The 22,757-nt window shown below is 44.6% G+C and overlaps 1 protein-coding gene across 2 annotated transcripts in view; it reads right to left on the bottom strand.

Moving 5' to 3' along the window:
• LOC138492047 (melanin-concentrating hormone receptor 1-like) overlaps positions 1-22,757 on the bottom strand; it is a 370,693-nt gene that overhangs the window by 41,169 nt on the left and 306,767 nt on the right. The gene's annotated exons all lie outside the window — the stretch shown is intronic.

The raw sequence follows: 22,757 nt of genomic DNA, 5'->3' as shown, positions 1-22,757 counted from the left end.
GCTGCCACTTTTGACAATCGTAAGTTTAAATGCCTCACAGGAAGGGATTTTCAGACCCTACACAGTAAATGCAAATGTATGGCCATGAAAAGTGCTGGGTAGCAATTTGACCAGAGTGCCAGAGTATGTATAAGACGAAGTGAGAGGAAAAACATACAACAAAACCCTGGGGGAGAGGTGGACAAAATGTTTGCAATATGTTTCGATACGAATCTTTGCACATATATAGATTGTTCCTATTCAAAGGACATGGCATTAACGTATTGATGTTATGCCACAATGTGGATAATTGTGAATCATATTTATTACTCCACTGTTTGGGGTGACTGTCAAGAATTAAGAGAGAACGTATTTATTTAATATTTATAGATACAAATACCAGACGAAGCCCGAGCAGGGTGAAACGCGTCGTTCCCATTTTTTTTGTTTTAAACTGCTGCTGCCTTCCTTTGTCCAAGTATTTTTAATTAATAAAGGACGCTTTGGCTGCACTGAAAAACACTGACTATTTGTGGATTTGTGAAGAAGATTGATGTTTTTCCTTACGAGCATAGCCGGAGTGCCGTTGCGCCCTGGATTGGATTCCAGTCCCTCTTTCTGTTTAATATATATATATATATTCACCTTTGTTAAAGTGCAGTTAAGTTGACAAGATTTAGCGCAACAAAACCCTTGAAATTCAGTGGATGTGTGAAACAATGACCAGTTTGTGTTAAATCCGGTCAACTTGACTGCACCTTAACTAAAGTTTTCTCAGAGAATTGCAAGGGTTTTTTTTGCAGCTCGCTAGCCATGGCCTTTGGCCTACGGGTATGGCCAGTGGCCATAGCCTATTGCTGTGTCCACCGTATATGTTCCTCCAATATATTTCTTTTACACCCACTAGGTGGCCACAGTCTTTGGCCGTGGCCACTAAACATGTCTTTTGGGCTTACTAGCCAGGGCCTTTGGCCCTGGGCAATGAGCACAGCTTTTGGTCACGCCCACTGCTTGTTTTAAAACACTACCGGGCCACTGGCCATGGCCCTTCGGCCATGGCCAGTGGCTGCGGCCTTTGGCTGTGTCCACTGTACATGTTCCCCCAATATGTTTCTTTTGGACCCAATTAGTCGTGGCCAGGATCCATGCCATGTTCACTAAACCCTATTCACACTATTCTTGATAACCTTTTCATTTTTTGACAAATTGTTCCCAAAATATGCATTTTGAGGGGGCCCTTGACAATCCCTTGGTTTAGAAAATGTTATCGAAATCCATCCAGCAAGTAAAAAGTTATTAGCCTCTCTCAGCCTCTCTGCTGCAAAGCACCAAACACCGATAAAAAGGTTTTAAGGTGCAGGGAGCACCCCATTCTCTGTCGAATATTGTAAAAACTACTGGATGCATTTACCCGAAACCAGTTAAGGAAATTAAGTCAATGCTTTGCGCCCAAATTGTTTCTTATTTTGGTCTTAGTCTATCAAGTAATTTTCAAGGTACGGCTGTTCAAAAACTGCACTTTAAAAAAACATTTCTTTTTATTGTGATTTCGGTTTAAAATAAACCTGCCACAACCATTAAAATGATCAATACATTAAAGATAAAAACATATATGAAAGGAAAAAGCAGAAGAAAGAAGAAAAAAAGACTCTAATAACAATTACATATGTTTTATTTATCTTAAAATGTACAATTCAAGAAAAAGTCGCTCCTCTGGTGTCTCTTATTGCAAAGATCTCCTGGCGAAATCTACACAATGCTAAAATCATTGAGACATTTTCTTCCCACATGAGGCGAAACTAAAACATATCCCTGCAAAATCAGTTCCCACTGGCGTATTATCCTTGAAAAACACTCCATGTGGTTACTCCAAACTGAACAAGTAGTAACCAAATGTTTTGTGTCTCCAACATTTGCACAACTCCACATAAGCGACATTCGCACCGTAATTGTGTATGGGCTTTCCAAGATCCTATATGTTTTAACATAGACATCTGGTTTATGCAAAAGCAAAGGTACATATTCTGCATTTTATTGCAAGGGAAAAGTTGTAAGTACCTAGGCAATTCATCCTTTTTTAGCGGGAATTTTGCATATTCTTTATAAGAACAATAGGTGCTCAATTGGTCCACAGTTACTGACCAGTCCTGGCTAAATACTTTCTGCTTGCTGCTAGCAGAGCGGAGCACCAATTTCTTATCACCCGAATTAATGCATTTATAATTTTGATCTTGAAGGCATTAATGGTGGCTACAGATCCCTCCCCCATGATTTTCCTCAGTTCAAAGTACAACGAATTTGATGGCGAGGAAATTATCTTCACATAGCAAGACAGCTGTTGCAACAAAAATCTTGTTTGCAAAGAAATAAGCCCCAATGTGTGTCTAGGAATTGAATTAGGAAAATCTGTGGATAAACCCAAAGTTTGCTTCCATATCTGGCTCTGTATCATGTGAAGGAAAAGACCTAACCCCGTAGTGGATATATCCAACCCATACAGCAGGATTGGGTTTGATCTTGGCCATGTAAAATGTTATTAATGGTAAAACAGTAAATTCACATAGCTGGCCATAAAGCCTCTTCAAGTGGGAAACTAACGGCCCAGCTTTATCTCTCAGAGATGGTTTCCATGCGGCCATTGAATTGGCATTTGTCAGATTGTATCCCAGGTATCTCATAGAAGATACTCTATTGAGCTTTTGTTCGCTGATTTACCAGTGCATGGTCCTGGTCTTTTCTCCTGGCAGAAACAATGTCAATTTTCTCTCCATTCAAGAGTAAGTGGTTGGAACAAGTTTAAATTCAAGTGACCTAGTTTTTCTGGAAAAATATTTTTATTCTAAGGTTGATGTCACTAACGTATACATTAAAAAGGACAGGGGCCAAAACACATCCCTGTTTGAGTACCACTGATGTAGTGATGGGCTTAGACAACAACCCTTCCCGGGACAGCCTCGCCTTCATGGTAGTGGCAGAATGCATTAACTTTATCAGCTGTACTAATTTAAGAGACACCTGGAGGTCCAAAACCTTATTTCATAGGGTAGATCAAAGGCACTGGTTAAATCAATGGATGGTAATGTCGTAAAATATACAATGTGCTGGTGGGCCCGATTCACATGCATAGTGGCCACGGCCAAAGGCCATGGCTAATGGCGTCATAGTGTTGTAAAATATACTGTGGGCGTGACACGCATGTACAGTAACCATGGCTGAAGATCATGGCTAGTAGCCAAGTAGTGTTATAAAATATACAGTGGGCATGGCCGAAGGTTATGGGTAATGCCTTGGTAATATTGCAAAATATACATTGGCCATGGCCAAAGGCTGTGGGCACTGGCCATGGTCAAAAGCCATGGCTAGTGGCCTGGCAATGTTTTAAAATATACAGTTGCCATGGGCAAAGGCCATGGTTAGTGGCCTGGTCATTTTGCAAAATATACAGTAGGACTGGCCGAAGGCCATGGATAGTGGCTTGGTAGTGCTGGAAAATATACGGTGGGCACAGCCAAAGGCCGTACTCACATGTATAGGGGCCACGTCGAAGGCCATGCCCAGTGGCCTGGTAGTGTTGTAAAATATACAATGCGGCCACTGGCCATGGCTGAAGGTCATGAGTAGTGGCTTGGTAATGTTGTAAAATATACAGTAGGCACGGTCGAAGGCCATGGCTAGTGGCCTGGTTATGTTGTAAAATATACAGTGGGCACGGCTGTAGGCCACGGGTAGTGGCTTTGTAATGTTGTAAAATATACAATAGGCCTGGCCGAAGGCCATTGCTAGTGTCTTGGTAGTGTGGTAAAGTATACAGTGGACACGGCCTTTGGCCATGGCTAGTGGCTTGGCAATGTGGTAAAGTATACAGTGGGCACAGCTAGTGGCCTGGTAATGTTGTAAAATATACAGCAGACACAGCCGAAGGCCATGGCTAGTGGCTTGGTAGTGTGGCAAAATATAAGGTGGGCACAGCTGAAGGCCATGGGCAGTGGCAACGAAAAACTATGGTATAAAATAAGCCTTGAAAGTCACTGAAGAAACTTTAGTTAATGTTTAGTTAAGGGACCCAAATGTATCACAACAAAACCCTTGAAATTCAGCACATTGGGAAGTCATTGCCAGCTTAACTGCGTGTTTCTGCTGCAAAGCCCATGAGCACATACATATAATAAAGAGAAGGGATTCACAATAGCATACACAATGGGAACGTGCCGAGTTAAGCCAGCCATGACCTCCCAAATGCGCTGACTTTCAAGGGTTTCAAGGGTTTTGTTGTGATAAATCTGCGCATCTTAACTAAACTTTAACTAAAGTTTTTTCAGTGAATATATACATATATGATATATTGAACATGTTTCCTTTCCAATGGTTTTTATAAATCAATTTCAGGTTTTACTATTATTTATGTCAATGATGTGCCATTGCAATAATCTATCCATTGATAGGAAGATTGTTGAGCAATTCCTTGTACAGGTGGGGATTCTGGGAGGCGGCCGGTTGGTCGTAGTGTCTCAGTCTTTTTGGGGGCTTGTAACTTAAGTGAATCTGTTGCTGTCCAGATGTGTATTCTATTCACACCTCTGACAACTTGGTTTCTTTGGGCTGGGGTCTGGTTGTAGATTTTATTAAGGAAAGCACCAGTCATGTTTCATAGTACCATAGAATTGGAGAGTAAGCCTGGCTTTGCCTTAATCTCTTCTGTCCAGTGAAATATGGTGCAAGGTTGTAAAGTTTCTTTGGAGGGGCTGTTCTCATTTGGTTGTTCCGGTTCTTTTATTAATAGAACAAGCTGACAATGAGTTATAGGGCTACCTTGGCAGGGTGTATGCCCTGATAACTCTGCTTGGTTTGAGACAAAGTCCTGGTCTGACCCTCTATGCTCATTGATAACCTTGTACAAAATGATTTTCCTCATTCTTTGAACCCCAATAGTTTCAGAGTGAATCCTAATGTTATAATCTGACAGGGGGTAAAAAGTTAAAGTTCCAAGCTACTAGCCAGGCATAAAAAGTCAGTAGCCGCTGACATACACACAGCACACCTTTTCTTACTTGCTAAGAGTCAATTCTCCCTATCCAATGGCTAGTGGTGAGTGAAAATTGGGATACCTGAATCTGGGTCAATGTAGACGGAGTCCACAGGGGACATGAACATTGCGCAAAGTTTTGTATCTCATTGCATTTGCATTCATTCTTTAGATAGATTAATCCAACTGCGTGTGGGGCCCTTATTTTGGGGATGACTAATTCTGCTATTTCTTCTTTGTACCATACCAAGAGCCCCCAGAGTGGCTGCCCCCATTGTGCATGTTTATAGCTGGGTCAATGGACTCTCTGTACCTGTGTGAGCAGTCATTGTAGGTTTCTTTAGCAATACAGGACTTCTACGGAATTATAACGTCATGGCCCGTCACACTTTGTAGAAAGTCCACCTTGTTGTGCTTCTGTTCAAACAGAGATGAAGCTAGACCCTGGATATTTCAACTTGTGAACGTAAAACATGTCATGGCTGTGTTCTAGGGTCTAAACAATATTCACAATAACATATTACAGTAGTGCTAGGAATAGGTGTGTCCCTCGATAGAGCTGGGAAATACAATTGCCATCTTAAGTTCCCTTTCTCTTGCTAGGGCTATTAAGAACCTGACTTTGGGCATATTATCTTAGTGTCATATTAGTTCATCTTTCGCTCTTTGTGCACAAACCTATTTCAGGTGTAAGGGTTTTTTAATGATTATTTGAAATGCACCATAATATTGATTGGTTTGCTAAACATATATTGTCCCTGGAGGATAGCTCAGGGCAATGTGCTCGCCTTGGAAACAAGACGACACGAAGCAACACAGGTTTGATCCTCAGGTCTGCGCTTAGAAACCTCTGGGTATTAAGCACATTATAAATACGCAACTAAGAGACATATTCCTGTAACAGCACCTCGATTCTCCCGGGCTGTGTGAGCACTTTAAAAATGCAAATAAATAAATATCACAAGTCAGACCATACAGCATTCTGATCCCTAATGACTGTGAAATGGGTATCTGGTTCTCTGCATTCTTAGGAGCCACCTTGGGTTGATAAAGCTCTTTGTTAACTAATGCTTCCCTGTATGACAAAGGCAGTTTTCTGGAGCAAAACATGCATTTGGGCTAATTTACATACCCGCCATGCATTATGCAGTGGCTCTGACCTGGATGTGAATTTCTAAGGATAGTTACTAGCAGGCACTATGGGATATGTAGCTTAGCTGAAATGGCTCTTTCTACTCTTGTGGACCAACCATAACATTTATGAAGTTTGCTAAACATGCCTAAAACATAAACATACCCCAATGCTCCAACCACAAAGATACCAGAATGCACCGCAGAACCCAAATAAGTACAGACCACAATGCAGTTCTTTGCATGCTTGAGAGCTGTTTGTCCTAGGTTGATAAAGGGGTAAATAGTGCCACCCTTCAAGACAAGGACAATTGTCCGCAGCAGAAACATGCCTTTGAGTTGATGTACTGCTCAGTGGCTCTGACCCGGAGATGAGGTTCCAGGAATATCGACATCTGATGTGAGACATGTGGCTTAGCTGAAATGGCCTATTCTACTCCCATATTTCAGGTCGAAAGCTTTTTTCATGCTATTGTAAACCCACCATAACACTGATGGTGTTTGCTAAACATACCCCAATGCTCCAATCACAAGCATGTCAGATTAAACTGCATTGCTCTGATGATCTCTAATGGGGTGAAACACATATGTGGTTCCCTGCAGCCTTCAGATATGTCTATCTTAGGTTTATAAAGCTATGTATGAAATAGCGCTGCCCTTTAAGACAAGGACACTTTTATGGCTTAGTGGCTCTGACCTAGAAATGAACTTCCAGGGATGGCTTCTCCATGATGCTGTGGCATGTGTGCTATCACTGAAATGGTCCATTCTCTCTCTCTCTCTCTCTCTCTCTCTCTCTCTCTCTCTCTCTCTCTCTCTCTGTCTCTCTCTCTCCTTCTCTCTCTCTCTCTCCTCTCTCTCTCTCTCCCCTCCTCTCTCTCTCTCCCTCTGCTTCTCTCTCCATATATCAAACCACAACACATGAGCATGTTTGCCAAAGCTCATCAGATGGGCACTGCTTAGCACGGTAACTGCAAGTGCAGAAAAAAGCCTAAAATGGGCATATTTATTTATCTCTCACAAACATAAAGTGCAAGTGCAAGGAAAACCGATGTTTCGCTGTTGCCACAGCTTAATCATGGCCATATTTGGATATATACACACTCGCACACATATGTACACACAGGTACATACATGCACACACTGTATATCATTGCTGCACCAGTGTATATCGTAGAAAAATACCATCCAACATTTAGGAGCATTTGAGTAGGAGATTTTTCACTAGATAGTTACATTTTTCCCCACTGACTTGCAGAGGAGAAAAGTTTTAAAAATATCAACCTCATCTGATTGTTCATTTTCCCTATCAAAGTCCTTACTTACATGAGGCAAACAGCTCTAGACAGACTTTACCTATTTCCTTTCCAACCTATGATAGAAGAAAGACTAACGAGGTTAACTCGCAATCTCTCTATAAAAAATGTCACACACCCCTTTTGTAGGTTGCTGCCTGCAGGTCTGCCGGCGCTTCAGCCCGTGGTGGATGGGGCCTGGAGCCGGCGTGTGGGGGGGGCGTGTGCTACGTGGCATGGAAATACATCCACACCGGTTTTAGTACGCCTGTGACTGCCTTTTCGTTTTCGGAGGCACACCACAGCGATGATGTGCACATAACATCCCTCTTCTTTTCCCTTTATAATTCAAATGCGAACTTATATACAATTCTATCAATCTCACGAACAGTTCCATGTTAGCGCACATAGTTACTTAGCTTTCCAGGTGGCTTCTGCGCCGCCCTCAGGTGGTATCAGCCATGCTGCTGACCTGCCAAGTGTGAGGGGGCTAGTTGGCTGTGCCCTTCTGAATGCCAGGCCAGGCTGTCTGCGTCGGCTGGCCTGGCGGTCTGGTGCCATCCTCCTTATCACCCCAATCTGCTTACCTCAGCTGGGCTGGTGGTCTGGTGCCATATTAATTCTTGGCTTAGTTCTATCATCGTTATCTCTACCTCCACTGTCTCTCTGTCATTCATTTGGTCCAGCTCCTCTCTTCACACTGTCTGGGGAACTTTCTTGAACCATGATGCGTTCCATCTGATGAGTCTCATATCACGGCTTGCAGTGATAATAGTTCCTCTCGGCTTGGTCACTGTCGAGGTGGTGGTCTTGAAAAGGCTTGTCAGCTTGGTCTTTGATGGGTTACAGAAGACCAGCACCTGATCCCCAAACTTGGTGTGTGACTTCTTGGCTCGCCGTTTACTGCTCATGTGCTTGTTAGCACTGACCCTTTTGTCATGCGTCCTCTGCTTGTTTATGGATATTGCCTTGTTATGGCAGTGGTGAGGTATGGAGGATCATAATACTGCTCTGAACATGATGTCAACTGGGGGAGTATCGGTTGATGCGTGGGGCATCACCCGGTAGTTTCGGAGGAACCGGTATAGTTTGAACTCCCATGAGGCTCCCTGGGCCTTTGCAATCCTGAGGACCTTGTTAATCATTCTCATAAACCGTTCTGCGTCGCCATTTGCCTGGGGCCACAGTAGTGTGATTAGGTGGTGTGTTATCTTGAGATCATCCATATTCTGGATTCTCATCCTGGAATGGGGGCCCATTGTCACTTTGTAGGTATCTGGGTAGCCTGTGTGTCACCAACATCTTTTCCAGAGCTGGAAACACTGCTTCTGCCGCCGTTGAATGGACCACTTCCACCTCTGGGTATTGCGAGTGTTCATCGCTGGTGACTAGGAGGTAGGTCCCTTCTTGTACTGTGCAGAAATCAACACTCACTGATTCCCAGCGTGGCGTGCCTCTTGGGATGGACTGATTTGGTTCTGGTAGCTGTGGTGCCCCAGTGGCCAGGCACGGGAACCATGAGGAGATGATTGCCTCTACCTTTGGGTCGATAAGTGGGAACCACACTAGATCTCTTATCCGTGCCTTGGTCCTCACCATGCCCTGGTGGCCTTTGTGTGCTAAGGCCACTATTCTGTCCTGAAGCCTCGGCAGTACCAGGATGCATGTCCCTCTCAGGATGAGGCCTTTGTCCGTGATAGATAGCTTGTGGCGGACAGTGAACACCCCTGCTAGGAAGTTCTTTCCATCAGGGGCGCGGTTGTTTTGGAGGAAGGAGTTCCAGTCCCCTGCCAGGATGGCATTCCTTGTCAGGGTGCAACAGGCGTCTCTATTAGTGGCTTCGACCAGTTTGAATGTATTCACGGCCTTTGGTTTTGTTGCTTCCACGACCATGCATATGTGTTCCTCTGTTTCCGCAGACTCTGAGATGTCGACTACAGTGGCGGCTCGATGGTGTCTGGACAGCGGGGTTGTCCGCCCCCGGCCTGTATACAAGTTCAAAATCGTATTGTTGCAGTTGCAGAAACCATTTTCCGATTTGTGCCGGAGGGAGGGTGGGGTGCTGAACCCGTGAAAAGTAGGATTAATAGTTTGTGGTCTGTGAAAGTCTTGAATTTCTGTCCATACAGGCATACATGGAAATGCCTGCACCCCCACAGGATGGCGATGGCTTCCTTATCGATGTGTGAGTAGTGTTGTTCTGTGGGGGGTGAGGGCCCTGAATGTGTAAGCCACTTTGTGCGTATCTCCTGATGGGGTGCTTTGACCCGTACAGCCCCTAAGCCCACAGCGTTTACGTACACGTATCGGTCCGTATGTAGGCAGGCCTCGTAGTAGGCCATGGTGGTACTGGCCGACGGTGACTCCGAGATGCTTTCAAAACCTCTTGGCAAGGCCTGTCCCACTCCCACCTGGCGTCCGATTTAGTCAGGGCTCCCAGTGGTTCTGAAAGCGTGGCCAAGTTTCTGATGAACCTCTGGCAGTACGTGGCCATCCCCAAGAAACTTCAGACTTCCGTGGGCGTTGTTGGTGGTGTTGCTCCCTTGATGTCGGCTACCTTGAGGGGGTCCGCTGACATGCTTCTGCCATTGAACACATAGCCAAAAAAGGTTAGTTCATCCTTGAAGAACTCGCACTTGTTCTTGTGGATGGTCAAGTCAGCCTTCCTTAACCTGTCGAGGACCGCTGCCAACCTAACCATGTGTTCTGCTTTGTCTTTGGCGTGTAGCAGGATGTCATCACTGACATTTTGGACTCCGGGGAGGCCTTGTAGGACAGTGTGTATGGTTTGTTGGATAACCTCCACTGCGGACGATATTCTCAAGTTTGATCGTTTGTATCTCCTCAGTCCTAGGTGCGTCCAGAAGGTTGTTATGTATCTTGAGTCCTTGTGTAGCTTGAGCTGGTGATAGCCTGTCTTTAGGTTTATTTTGGAAAAGCAGTTGGACACTGTGAGGTCTGCGATTGTTTCAACGACTGCTGGGGTGATATGTCTCTTCCAGAAAATGGCTGTGTTGGGGAGATGCATGACGATACATATTCTGATCTTCCCCGGTTGCTTGGGTATCTTTGTCACTACTACGCCTAGGTACCTCAGGGTGTGGAGCGCTATACAAATAAACAAACAAACAAACAAACAAACAAACAAACAAACCATCGGGGAGACCCATGGCATTGACCCTGTCACCTCCTTGATTATTCCAGCTTTCTCCAGATCACATAGTTCTTTGGCAACTAGGTCCCTCATGTGGAAAGGTGTTCTCTGGTGTCGTACTGCTTGCAGCAGTATGGTTGGGTCGATATGCAGTTTGATGACCTTGTCCTTCAAATGCCCCCGATCCCTTGGAGTAACTTGGGGCGATGTGTTAGGAGGTCATGGATTTCGTTGTCGTCTGAAATGTCACAGATACATTTGATCAGCCCCAGGTCTTCCACCGAGTTCCATCTGTGCAGGCATTTGATGCCTTCATTTACAAGGTATATCTTTGATTGGATCGTCGGTCCCCCATTCCTGCTGAGTGTGGTGCGAAATCGTCCTACCACCAGTAGGGGTTTCCTGCTGTCATATGCATAATGTTGTGTGTAGAAGAAGGCAGCTTCTTGGGAGGGTTCTGGTTGGGGGGATCTATCCAGGGCTTATGTAACATGGTTCCTTGGGCTACTCCAAAAACCTTTACCAAGCATTGTGAAGGGATGCTGGATGGGTCAATTTCACTGGACTTTGGTACAGCTGTGTTTTCTTCAGTATCACGTTAGATTTTGAAATTGACTGTACTATATTAAAAAGTGCTAGGGATGCGATTGCTCGTACTAGGTGCATGGGGTCTCCCACTGGGCCCATTTTTCTTAGCAGTTAAGGGGTTAAATAGATTGGGTGTGCAGCAGCTGGTCTCATGTCACCTTATCACTAGTATATTGCTTGGTAAATCCTCACGTAACCGAGAACTGTGATAAGGAAGACGGTCAAGGAGGTAATGCCCTGCATACTTTACAGTAATCTTCATTACTCAGAACCCAAATCTTCCTCATCACAGTACTCGTACCCGCCCTCCTGTCCAGCTCCAGCAGCAATGGCATGTAGATGAACACGAGCAGGCTAATGAGGGTTGAGGTGTTATGGGCTCAGAGGTGGTGAGGGGGGATATTATAGACATAGAAGGGAGACTGGACGTTAACCTATCAGAGATTGCAAAGGAAAATATGCAGTTTGTCTAAAGCTGGGAGCCTCACATATGTAAGAAATGGAATGAGGAAGATTTGGCCTCTGAATAAGGAAGGTTACCAGTAAATTATCAGACTTTGCGGCGGAAAAATCAGGAGTGGCCCACAAAAACAAGGCACCATTGATCAGTATGATTTCAGGACTTCAACCATGCAGTGGCATGAGTGGACAGTGGGTCTTTACCTGGTCTGGTTAGGACCTTAGCATGTTCCACACTGGGTTGAAAATTGGATGTTACTGCTGCAGCAATGATTGTTTGCTCCCTGCAGGAGACCAGCCAACCCAACACCACAGTGTGACTGATGTTAGCCATCACTTCTCTTGTATCTGTATATTCCGTTCAGGAGCTCAGCTACTTCTTTACTGGATAGAGAGTGTTACAGCTGCACCAATGTCTCTTGCTTCCACCAGATCTCAGCCAGCACCATATTGTGATTGAATGACTCGGACTGGCCTATAAGGCAGTAGGGCAATGCCAGAACTAAAAACACAAATTGCTAGTTTGGGGCAGTCTTTGGTCACTGTGGGTCTCTTTTTTGGCCACATTGGGACAGTTTGATGAGTTACTTCACTATGTGGCTAGTAGTTTTGACCATTGTTGCTGAATAAATATTCTTTAAATTGCACAATTTGCATCACATTTTATCAAAGAAAAACTCCCCCTTGGGTACTATTCAAACAGTGTCACAAAAGGAATGAATTGCCTATTTCAACTGTGTGTCACTTATTCATTGGTGCCCGAGACAATGTTATGCCCCAGTACGACCCTGGTAATTGGTTATTGCGTTCCGCTAGTGCGCATGTCTCTGTCTGCTCTCATCAGGATATCCGTTGATTGCACAGGGAGGATAGCTCAGTGGCGACGTGCTCGCCTTGGAAGCAAGACGAAGCGGAGCAACACAGGTCGATCCCCGGCTCCGCGCTTAGAAACCTCAGGGTATTAAGCGCGTTATAAATAGCCAATCACATTACATGGCTAAACACTGGCCCTCACTGCCTCACATATGCATGTCTGTCCCCAGCATGGCAACACTATTGATAAAGGGAAACCCAACATTGAGTCAATCTAAGAAAGTTGCAGGTACCTTAAACAACAAAGGAATTCAGTTGGTGACATGCATAGCAATTGGAGTAAGGACCTTTAGTTTTATGTATTTTTTAAATTCACAGTGATCTCATCATATCTTTCTGCATGAATTTTGTAGCAATATATTCATGATGTGTATAATTGGTCCGTGGGTCATTTTACATTTGCTCTACAATTGTATCAGTGATGTTTCACTTTGGTATGACTGTGCGAATTTTTCTTAGGACTGAATTCCTTTGTTTGTTGTCTGCTCCGAGCAGACATGCCATTATATGATTGGCTTCTGATCATCACTGCCACGCCAGTCTCACATGGCTCCCTCGTGGACCTCTGCTAGTGCTATACTGTAAAGAACCACTCGGTGGCACTGTTGTAATGTCTTTGTGAATTTCTATTCACAGAAACAGTATCCTATTTCGATGTCCTGTTGCTATATTTGCATGTCACAAATTGCACTACTCTTGGCAGATTTTCTTCAGATGATTTAGATTTTTCGAAACAATATTTACTCTGAATGCCACAATAAAACCCTTCTACAATTACCAAACATTTAATTAACAGATGGGTTATTGCTTTATCATTGTGAGGTTGTGCTTCTGTATATGTTAAGTGGTCCGTTCATGTTGTAGATTTTACATGTTCCTGTAGCTTGCAACATATACCTTTTTTGCTTAAAATACTCGTAGAAAAGACATTGTGAAAACACACGTCCTTCTTTCTTTGCAATGTAATTTGTCTTTTCTGACTGGTCCTCACTTGAACAATAGTGGCCCCAAACCTTCTGACGATTTACCATTATGTCTCTCTCCATTTCAACATACGAGACATTCCTGCGAGGGATGTTGGTTAATTGTTGCATATCTTAATTCATCCTATAATGTATTAACCAATGTAAGATAGATCTGTTAGTATGTGGGTGCAGTGCTTTCTAGCGAGCTGTACCTTTTTAAAAGATAAAAGGTTGTTCATAAGTTTTGGTAATTGTGCAAACTTTCTGTGAAAATTACAAAATATGCTTGCTTATCATTATTTATTATTTGCATATTTGCACCATTAGATTTCTGACACTACCATTGCTACTGGAGTGTATCATTATTCATTCATCCACCTTTGTCTGGGAAAATGTGTACCAAAACCTAGAATAAATTAGACGTTTGTTGTCTTTTCCTGTTTTTACACATGTACCTATCATACATTATGTTCATGACACCTGTTATGTAAAGACATTTTAGGAAGGGCAACAACACCACAGATGTCTTCTTGGCACTGACCCCCGAATTAGGACGATGCAGACTGTAAACACAAGAACAACTGCAATGAAAAAAGAGCTACTTATTGAAAGCCTTTGAGAAAGACCAAGTCTTAGGTTGGTGGGGGGAAATAGAAAGGGTGTGGGCGGATCTGAGGAAGGAAGAGAATTCCATAAAGAAGAGGTTAGAACAGAAAAGGTGCGCCCACCGTTTTAAGCAGAGCAAAATCGGGGAGCATTAAAAAAAACACGCTTGGTCAAGCGGAAGCGACGAGTATAAAGCTCTTGAATCTAGAACAAGCTAGAATCAACATTGGAAAATTAACGATAAGCAAGGGTTTTAGAAAGGACCCATTGACAAACAGGAAGCCAATGAAGGCATGTCAACCTTTTCCATCTTGATTGCAGTACATAAACACATCGACAGCGCATTAGCGCCAGCGCGTTTGGAGAGGCCGGTTTTCACCAGTTCTCGTCTGGTTCACGGCAGGGAGCGGAGCGACTGTCTGTTCAGGTAAATCTTCTTCTTGCGTGAAGCTCTTAGGGGTGCTGTGACGGATCAACTTCCGGGGCACCAGTGGTCCAGGGATGAATATCGGTTTCTAAACTGTCAACACTTGTGTACGAGCGCGATAGAAATAAAATATCAATATCAATCAGCCCCACAGCTCTAGTACAGCAGAAGGGATCCGAACAGATTGCAAACATAAGCAAATTATAAACCTCCTTGTCTAATTTTGGTAACGTGGACGGAACAGCAGGCTTATCTCCGCAAGGTCGTGGATCTTTGGTTAGTTGCAACACAGCGAAAATACAATTATTACCCAATGATAAAAGGGACTGTTCAGTCAAGGTTGTAGAAAAATATCTACTTTATTATTATTCAACAGACAGTTCTAGCACATTACAAATAGCAACTCAAGTATCAGTCCATTACCTCCGGAGAGCCACAAAAACCAGCTACTGCCACGTACAATTTAAGACTTTGTTCCTGGAACACAAGGGGTTTCCAGCACTTAACAACCACCGGGGATGTTAACCTCGGCGATTTCGATATCTTGTGCTTACAAGAAACATGGCTTATGAAAACACCCACATTGGACGGGTACGAAATCATCCTGGCACCGGCGAAAAAGAGTACCATGGGCCGTCCATCGTCGGGATTACTTATGACAAATCGCATTGGTCATGGGTTAAAGTTGAAAAAAGTACTAACGGCAAACCAACATTTTCTAGCTGCCCTCCTAACATGGACCCATAAAAGGGACCTTGACAAGAACGCACAAGATACGCCAATAGCCATTCGAAATACATACTGGAATCCGGCTAAAACTGAAGCTACAGCCTTTCTCATGGAAATAGAAATCGCAATTGATGAGATCTTGGCGATCCACCAAGTACCACACTTGTTAATATGTGGGGACTTAAATGCAACATGTAACCCACACAAACCCAAAAGAAATTTTACCCCAGCAGATCACAGAGGTGTCCTGTTGCTAAATCTAATGAATTCCACAAAACCGCAAAGCCTAGATACAGTTTTCCCCAACCCGGCCCGTTTACCGACATGGACTAATGGGATGACCAAATCTACAATCGATCACATCTTTATCTCGAGTTCATTCTTGGACCTGATCATGTTTTTCGAGGTGACCCAAACCAAGTCTAGCGACCACAACCTCCTAACTACCACCTGGAAGAGTATAAATGATCCTGTGGAAATACTGGCCTTCCAGCTCGAACCAAATACGCAAGGCAACAGACTTCGGCTTTCCGCCAAAGATATTAACGTCTTGACCAGCAAATACAAAAAGATCAAAACCGACGATCAGAACAACATGACCGACTATGGCCCTTTATTAACAGCATATAAAAAGCCCTGCTCAAAGACGCGATCGTCCACCAACCTTAAAAAACACACCTACGATACGCTGCTAGTCGACAAACGACGAGAATACCGAAAAGCACTGAGAAATGCAGCAAAGCTGGACATAGTGCAAGCTGGAACGGCCAGGCAAGAAGCAAAAACTATATATCGCACCTGGTTAAGAGAACACCGACTGAAATTACATCAACAAGACTCAGAAGCAATAATTAGGTCCATCTGCACAAAGAACCCGAGAGAATTTTGGTCATTATTAAATTCCACTACATCGAACAAGAGTGACAATATCCAGAACGTATTTGGAGAAACTATCTGGACAAACCACATCAAGGAAACTTTCAAACTTCCTCTAGACCGGCTTACTCATATACCTATGAAAACCAGCCCCCTGGGAGAAACTTGATGATCAAGAAGACATTTTTGAACTAATAAGCAAACTGAAAAACTCAAGAGCCCCGGGCTCTGAGGGCATTACAAACATTGACTTAAAGCACATCCCGAAGCCTGATCAACATTTATCAGCCAAGTCTTCACAAGATGTTCAGAGTCTAAATCGATACCAGCTTCATGGACTTCAGCCATCATAATCCCAATATATAAGAAAGGCGACACCAATAACCCTTCTAATTACCGTCCAATTGCGTTGCTCGATCCAATTGGAAAAGTATATGGCTCATTACTGTTGAGAAGGTTTCAAGCCTGGGCCAGTGAAGCACCGTGTAATGATCAATTTCAATCTGGTTTCAAGAAATGGATGGTAACTGCTGCCAAAATCCTGATAATAAGTGCTCTGAAAGGCAAAATGATTGAAGGAGGCCCTAGGTTATACATGCCCTTCATAGACTTCACGCAAGCTTTTGACAGAGTCGACAGGACCCTCCTATGGAACAAACTGGAAGCTTGGTCCTGTCCTAAAGAAATCATGGGTCCCATCAGAGCCCTCTACACCAACACTACTGTTAGAGTCCAGCTAAACTGCAAAGGATCTCTGTCATCTACAATTGCGACCAACAGAGGAGTTAAACAGGGATGCCCGCTGGCCCCCTCAATTTTCTTGGCCTATCTTGGAGACTATCAGTTATCAGAAGCTTCAGTCAGATCATTTCCTCCGAAGCTAGGCCAACAAAATATCAGCAGGCTACTCTACGCTGACGATCTAATTTTAATTGACCAGACGCCAGTAGGATTACAACGCCAACTTGACAACCTTTTGTCATACGTAACCACTAACAACTTGGAAGTATACAAGGAAAAAACTAAAATAGTAATCCTGGAAAGAACAACCAAGAAACCAGATAAGACCAAATGGTACTTCCAATCGTCTGAGATCGAAAAAAGTACAAAGCTTTAAATACCTGGGCATAATATTGGACAGTTCCAAGAAAGAAGTAGCAATGCAAGATTCCCTTCGATCAAAAATCAAGAAACTGGCAACCCAAGGAAAAGCAGTCGACCAAAAATGTGGTCGCTTCTCAACAATTCCAGCCATCGACCTTTATAAAATGAAAGCAGTACCATCAATAACCTATGGAGCGGAAGCAATGCTATTGCTACCAAGTGAAATATGGCCTAAACTGGAAGCAAACTATTGGAGGACAGTCCTTGGTTTACCTACTTCTACACCAGTAGCGTCAATCCGAAGAGAGTTGAGCCTCCTGTCTTTACAAGGGACACTGAACTGCAATTCTCTGAGACTATTCAGAAAATGCCTGTTACCCACGAGCCCATTGCCTTACAGACTAATAAAATCAGAGATGGCAGCTGAAACAAACAAGACGCTTAAATCTTGGAGGAAAGACATCTTAACCCTTCTGAAATCAATCGAGAGCGACGAGGAGGAACTGGTCCAAAATCCAACAAAGAATCTGAGAAAAATCAAAGAACTAGATTGGATTCAGACTCTGTCAAAAGCCTCTGAAAATAAACTAACTCTTAATTTGCCTTCAAACATAAAGAAATTGAGCGAACTTCAGGGCTACATTAAAAAATTCCACAGCAGGCAAGCCAGAAATTGCCTTTTAAGAGCGAGGCTCAATCCTTTACCAACGAATGAAATCAAAGCCATCAGAGGACTATCAGACAAAAGCCATTGCAGACTCTGTCGAAAGACAAACGAAAAAGAAACAGTCCGTCACCTCCTCCTAAAATGCTCAGAAAAAATTAGGTCAACATACATGCAATACTTTGTGTCCGACCCTTCGCTGGAGACTGAAAATTGCTGGTGGTCCAGGATGATCAGTGGTGACAAATCAACGTGGTTTATGGCAACGTCAAAAATACTCCAGCACATAATGACCACACTGGAAAACTTGTCCTAACCTCTGGACCTTTCCAGGAATAATAACAAGACCTAAGCCTCTGACATCTCCATATTGCCTTATGAAGGGATTCCTTCTTGAAAGAGGAGCAATTATTACCCAATGATATAAGGGACTGTCCAGTCAATGTTGTATAAACATATCAACTTTAATATTATTCAACAGACAGTTCTAGCACACTACAAAATACAACCCACCCTGTAAAGGAATGCAGAGGGCATAAAGTTTCAAGAAGGAAAAGGGATGCACTCTGGTTACTAACAGGAGGGTAGTCGGTAAAGTAATTCATCACAATAGTTCAAGGATACTTGGTTTCAACACAAAGTAAGCAATGGGTCATAAAATGTAATTAAGGGCCTTCACAGAAGGATCAGGGTGACTTAACCACAATCTACCTTGTGCTTGTAGAGGTTCTAGGTTCTCGACAGGGTCAAGTCGGTTTCAGGGCGCTTTGCAGTTCCTGCGGCAGAGTTCAAGATGGGAGACCGCTGCAGGTATCAGGGTGCAGGTGGTTCGGTTAGTGAGGCTAGACGGACAGCCGCAGGCTGGCCTACATAACGGCTTGGGTCAGGAATTGTTCTCTCAGTGATGGTTGGCGGGTCTGAAGCACTGGTCGATGCTTCTCAGACGACATGAGCGACTGCGGCATGACAGCAGTCAGCAGTGCAGTCGGTTGCATCTTGAGGGGCTTGACTGGCTCGAAAATGGCAGGGCACACTGTGTGCTGGGTGGGTATTATATGATATGATATGATATTTTATTTATATCGCGCTCATACACAGGTGTTTCGGTTCTGGAGCTGCTGGAGGGTCCTCTTGATTCAGTATCTCCCTCTGTTCCCTGGAGATGGTATGGGGAGGGATCGTGCTTCCCGCTGTGGAAATCCTGGCCTTCCTACACTGGTGCAAGCTTTAAGGCAGACGGTACCTTCAGCTAGGGTCCAAATGATTGCTTCTTGTTACTCCTTGCAAAGTCTTCAGATGATTTGCCAAAAGAGGGGCTCGACCCTCCTTTAAAGCCAAATGAGCCCGAATGATTGGTGTAGGCTAAGCCTACCTTAATGAAACAATCCTGGGTCCCCACCAACAATCTCCTGTATGCCTGAGGGCATAACCAGAGTGCTTTGCAACAGAAAAGGTAAAGGGTTGAAAACATGTAATACTAAGTCCCACCCATCTTCCTGTCTGTTGTGGATCAAAGGGTCTCTCTGGTTAATTGAGTTCTCTGTGGTTCCTGATTAAAGCGGCAGGTCTCCTTTGAAGCTGCGGGAAGAACAGACTTTCTATCTCCATCAATCCACATACTTGTACCTTTTTTTATTTTTTATTTGCATTTTTAAAGCACACACACAGCCCGGGGGCATTGAGACGCTGTTGCAGGAATATGACTTAGTTGCATATTTATAACACGCTTTAAAACCCAGAGGTTTCTAAGCGCGGACACAGGGATCGAACCTGTTTTTCTTTGTGTCGTCTTATTTCCAAGGTGAGCACATTGCCGCTGAGCTATCCTCCCGGGACCTTCTGAATGGGGTCATCCTGCAGCAATGACTACTGTAAATACATAGTTGCAGACATGACAGGTCACTGCCCTTGATACTGAGAGGTGGGAGCTGGCTTCAGGTTGACACAGTGCATATCAAAGGGGTGTTGGGGTTTCCTGTCGCCTTTGTTTTGGCCCCTGCAGCCAGGCCCTATAAGGGCCTGTTTGAAGTATACTCTATTAGTATGATAATTATGTTCATTTCTGACACCATTCTGCAGTGCTTACACAAAAGGACACAGCGGATCCATGGAGCCTTTGATAGTTAATTAGGCTGGCCATGGCAGGAGGAAGTTTTTGCCTTCACCCTTCTGAAATGCCTTGATGTGCTCTTGGCTGTCATATTCCAACAAAATATGACAAGGAGGACATCGCCTGTAGACTGCGTCCACCCAGTGTACACAGGTCTATGTGTATGTCGTGCTGTGAGAATAGGAAAATGGGTGTGGATTAGCCCCATACATTTTCCGGAGAATGTTCAACCATCATTCAAATTCATTTAAAATTTCAAAAAAGCCCAGGCAAGTCACACCGACCGTGTGGATGGTTGAATTCCTCACAGGTGCCCCCCGGGTCAGTTCTACAAGTGGGTACAATGTCAGACACAGGTCCAGCTACTTTGTGTGAAAACAGTAATAGACTGCTATCTCGGAACAATATATGAAAATGGTCCTTCTGCCTTGCACGGACACCAGCCCAGGGTCTGTCATTCTGCCACACAAGATCCAAGTTAACGATATGATGATGCGCATATTGAATAGCGAGTACCAGATCAAGCCCTTCAGTAATGTTTTCTACCATTCTGATATTACGTATGCGAAGTACAGGACCAGACCCTCTGAGGGTAATCAGTACTATATACAATCAGCTACAGGTGGCCTCAGATAGCTCATGTGATAAAGATAGTGACTTGTTAACCAATAATAACAGTACTACAAGCCCCCTTGTGGCCTTCTCTAATTCGGAGATCCATAATGAGCAAGATTTGCCTGGAGAGCAAATAAGCCATGACCAACAAACCTTGAGCAAAGTCCCAGTCAAAACCCTCAAATGTATGCTGCTCAATACTCGCTCTTTAGTCAAACATTCCACTGAAGTGGCAGATTACATACTTGCCCAAAGAATTAATATCTACACCATTACGGAAACCTGGTTGCATGCAGCTGCTGGTCTAGCACTTACTTTAGCCCTTCCCATAGGGTATAACATCCTTAGAGCTGACCGCTCTATGTCAGAGATGTGAGGAGAGAAGAAGAGGTTGGAGTCGAAGATGAACCCAAGGTTCTTCACCTCACAGGAAGGTGAGGGTAGAAGGCATAGGGTGGGCAGCTAGAGTGAAAGAGGGAAAGCGGGAGCAGGAGTCCCAATGAGGAGGATCTCAGTCTTACTGGCATTAAGGCAGAGATCGTTGGAGGCACACCATTCCTGAATTGCGGATAGACAGTCGGGTATTAGTCAGAGAGCAGAAGAAGCTGAGGGGAGCCTGAGGGACAGCTGAGTGTCATCCGCGTAACACTGCAAGTTAGAGCAGAAGGTAGAGATGAGGTGGGCAAGTGGTGCCAAGTAATGGTTGAAGAGCCAGGATGAGAGGTTAGAGCCCTAGGGAACACCACAAGTAGAGATAGAGATGGTAGAGAGAAAGGACCCAAGTTGGACCTGGGAGGGTGGATTGGAGAGAAAGGAGGTCAACCAGGCAAGGGCCTGACCCGTGATGCCCAGGTTGTCACGGAAACCATTGATCAGGATGGTGTGGTTGACCATATTGAAAGCAGAGGATGGATCAAGGAAAATGACGATAGAAGGAAGGTTACCATTGAGATTAGAGAGCAAGTCTTCATAGGTGTTCAGGAAAGCAGTTTCCTTGCTTCTGGCTGCTCTAAAGCCAGACTGGTGGTCATGGAGACAACCAACAAATTCACTATGAAGAGTAAGCTGGGATATGGCCAACTTTCCCAGGAGTTTGCCCAGGAAAGGATTGATAGAGATCGGGCGGTAGTTTGCCGGAGAGGAAGGATCGGCAGAGTGCTTCTTGAGGAGGGGGTGTTTAAGGGGGTTCTTTAGGGGGAAGGGAAGGTGCAAGTAGCAAAAGAGTGATTGGAGAAATCGGCTAAGGCTGGAGCAAGGGTGTTGATTTGGTCCTTGATGGTTCCCGGAGGTGCAGGGGAGCACCTGCTTTGATGAGACTTTCATAGATTGGACTTGTCTAGAAACATCGTCAGGGGTGAACAAGGAGAAGGTGGAGAAAGGAGGAAGAGAGACGGTCGGAGAGGGGCCGGGAGTGTAGAGGGAGAGGAAGAGGAGACAGTGTACAGGATGTCCTGAGTCTTTGTGGTGAAGTGAGAAGCCAGTCCAGTGCAGAGGGGCCTGTGCGGGAACAGGAGAGGTGGAGATTGCAGCAGGATTGGCCAGTTTCTTGCAGATATTTGGCCGAGTTGTTAGAGGCCGCAGAAACGCGAGGTTGGATGTATGATTGCTTCTTGGACAGGACAGAGAATCCATATTGCCTTTTGAGCAGACGGCAGGCCAGTTTGTCGGAGGATGAGCCTGATGCCCTCCACTACCGCTCAGCCACCCTACACTTGCGTTTAAGTGTGGTGAGGTTGGAATCCTACCAAGAGTTGCACTTGGATGTGGTCTTCAGACGGAGCCTCATGACAGGGGCAAGGACATCAAGCGTGTTAGAGATTGAGAGATGCAGGTTGGAGAGGGCTGTGTCAGAGTGTGAGTCAGCCTCAGGAGTAGCTTCATGGGCCGGATTACCGAGAAAGTGGGTGGCAGAGCTGGGGTTGGCTTTACCTGGGGGACAGAGAGTGCAAGGTAAGAGGAGAGAAGAAAGTGATCAGTCCAAGACCGAGGAGTAGTGAGAAGGTTGCAGAGGGGGATATCTGATGAGATCAGAACATCCAGGGTGTGCCCAGCAGAGTGTGTCGGACCAGAGGGCAGAATAGAAAGAGAGAGAGAGTTGCAGAGATTTGCGAACGAGCCCAAGTGGAGGTTGAGGTCTCTGAGGAGAAGACATTAAGAGG

Source organism: Ambystoma mexicanum, chromosome 10 (assembly GCF_040938575.1).
Source record: "Ambystoma mexicanum isolate Mex_15411 chromosome 10, UKY_AmexF1_1, whole genome shotgun sequence".
Taxonomy (NCBI): Eukaryota; Metazoa; Chordata; class Amphibia; order Caudata; family Ambystomatidae; genus Ambystoma; species Ambystoma mexicanum.
This window is presented reverse-complemented; position numbering and strand designations above follow the sequence as displayed.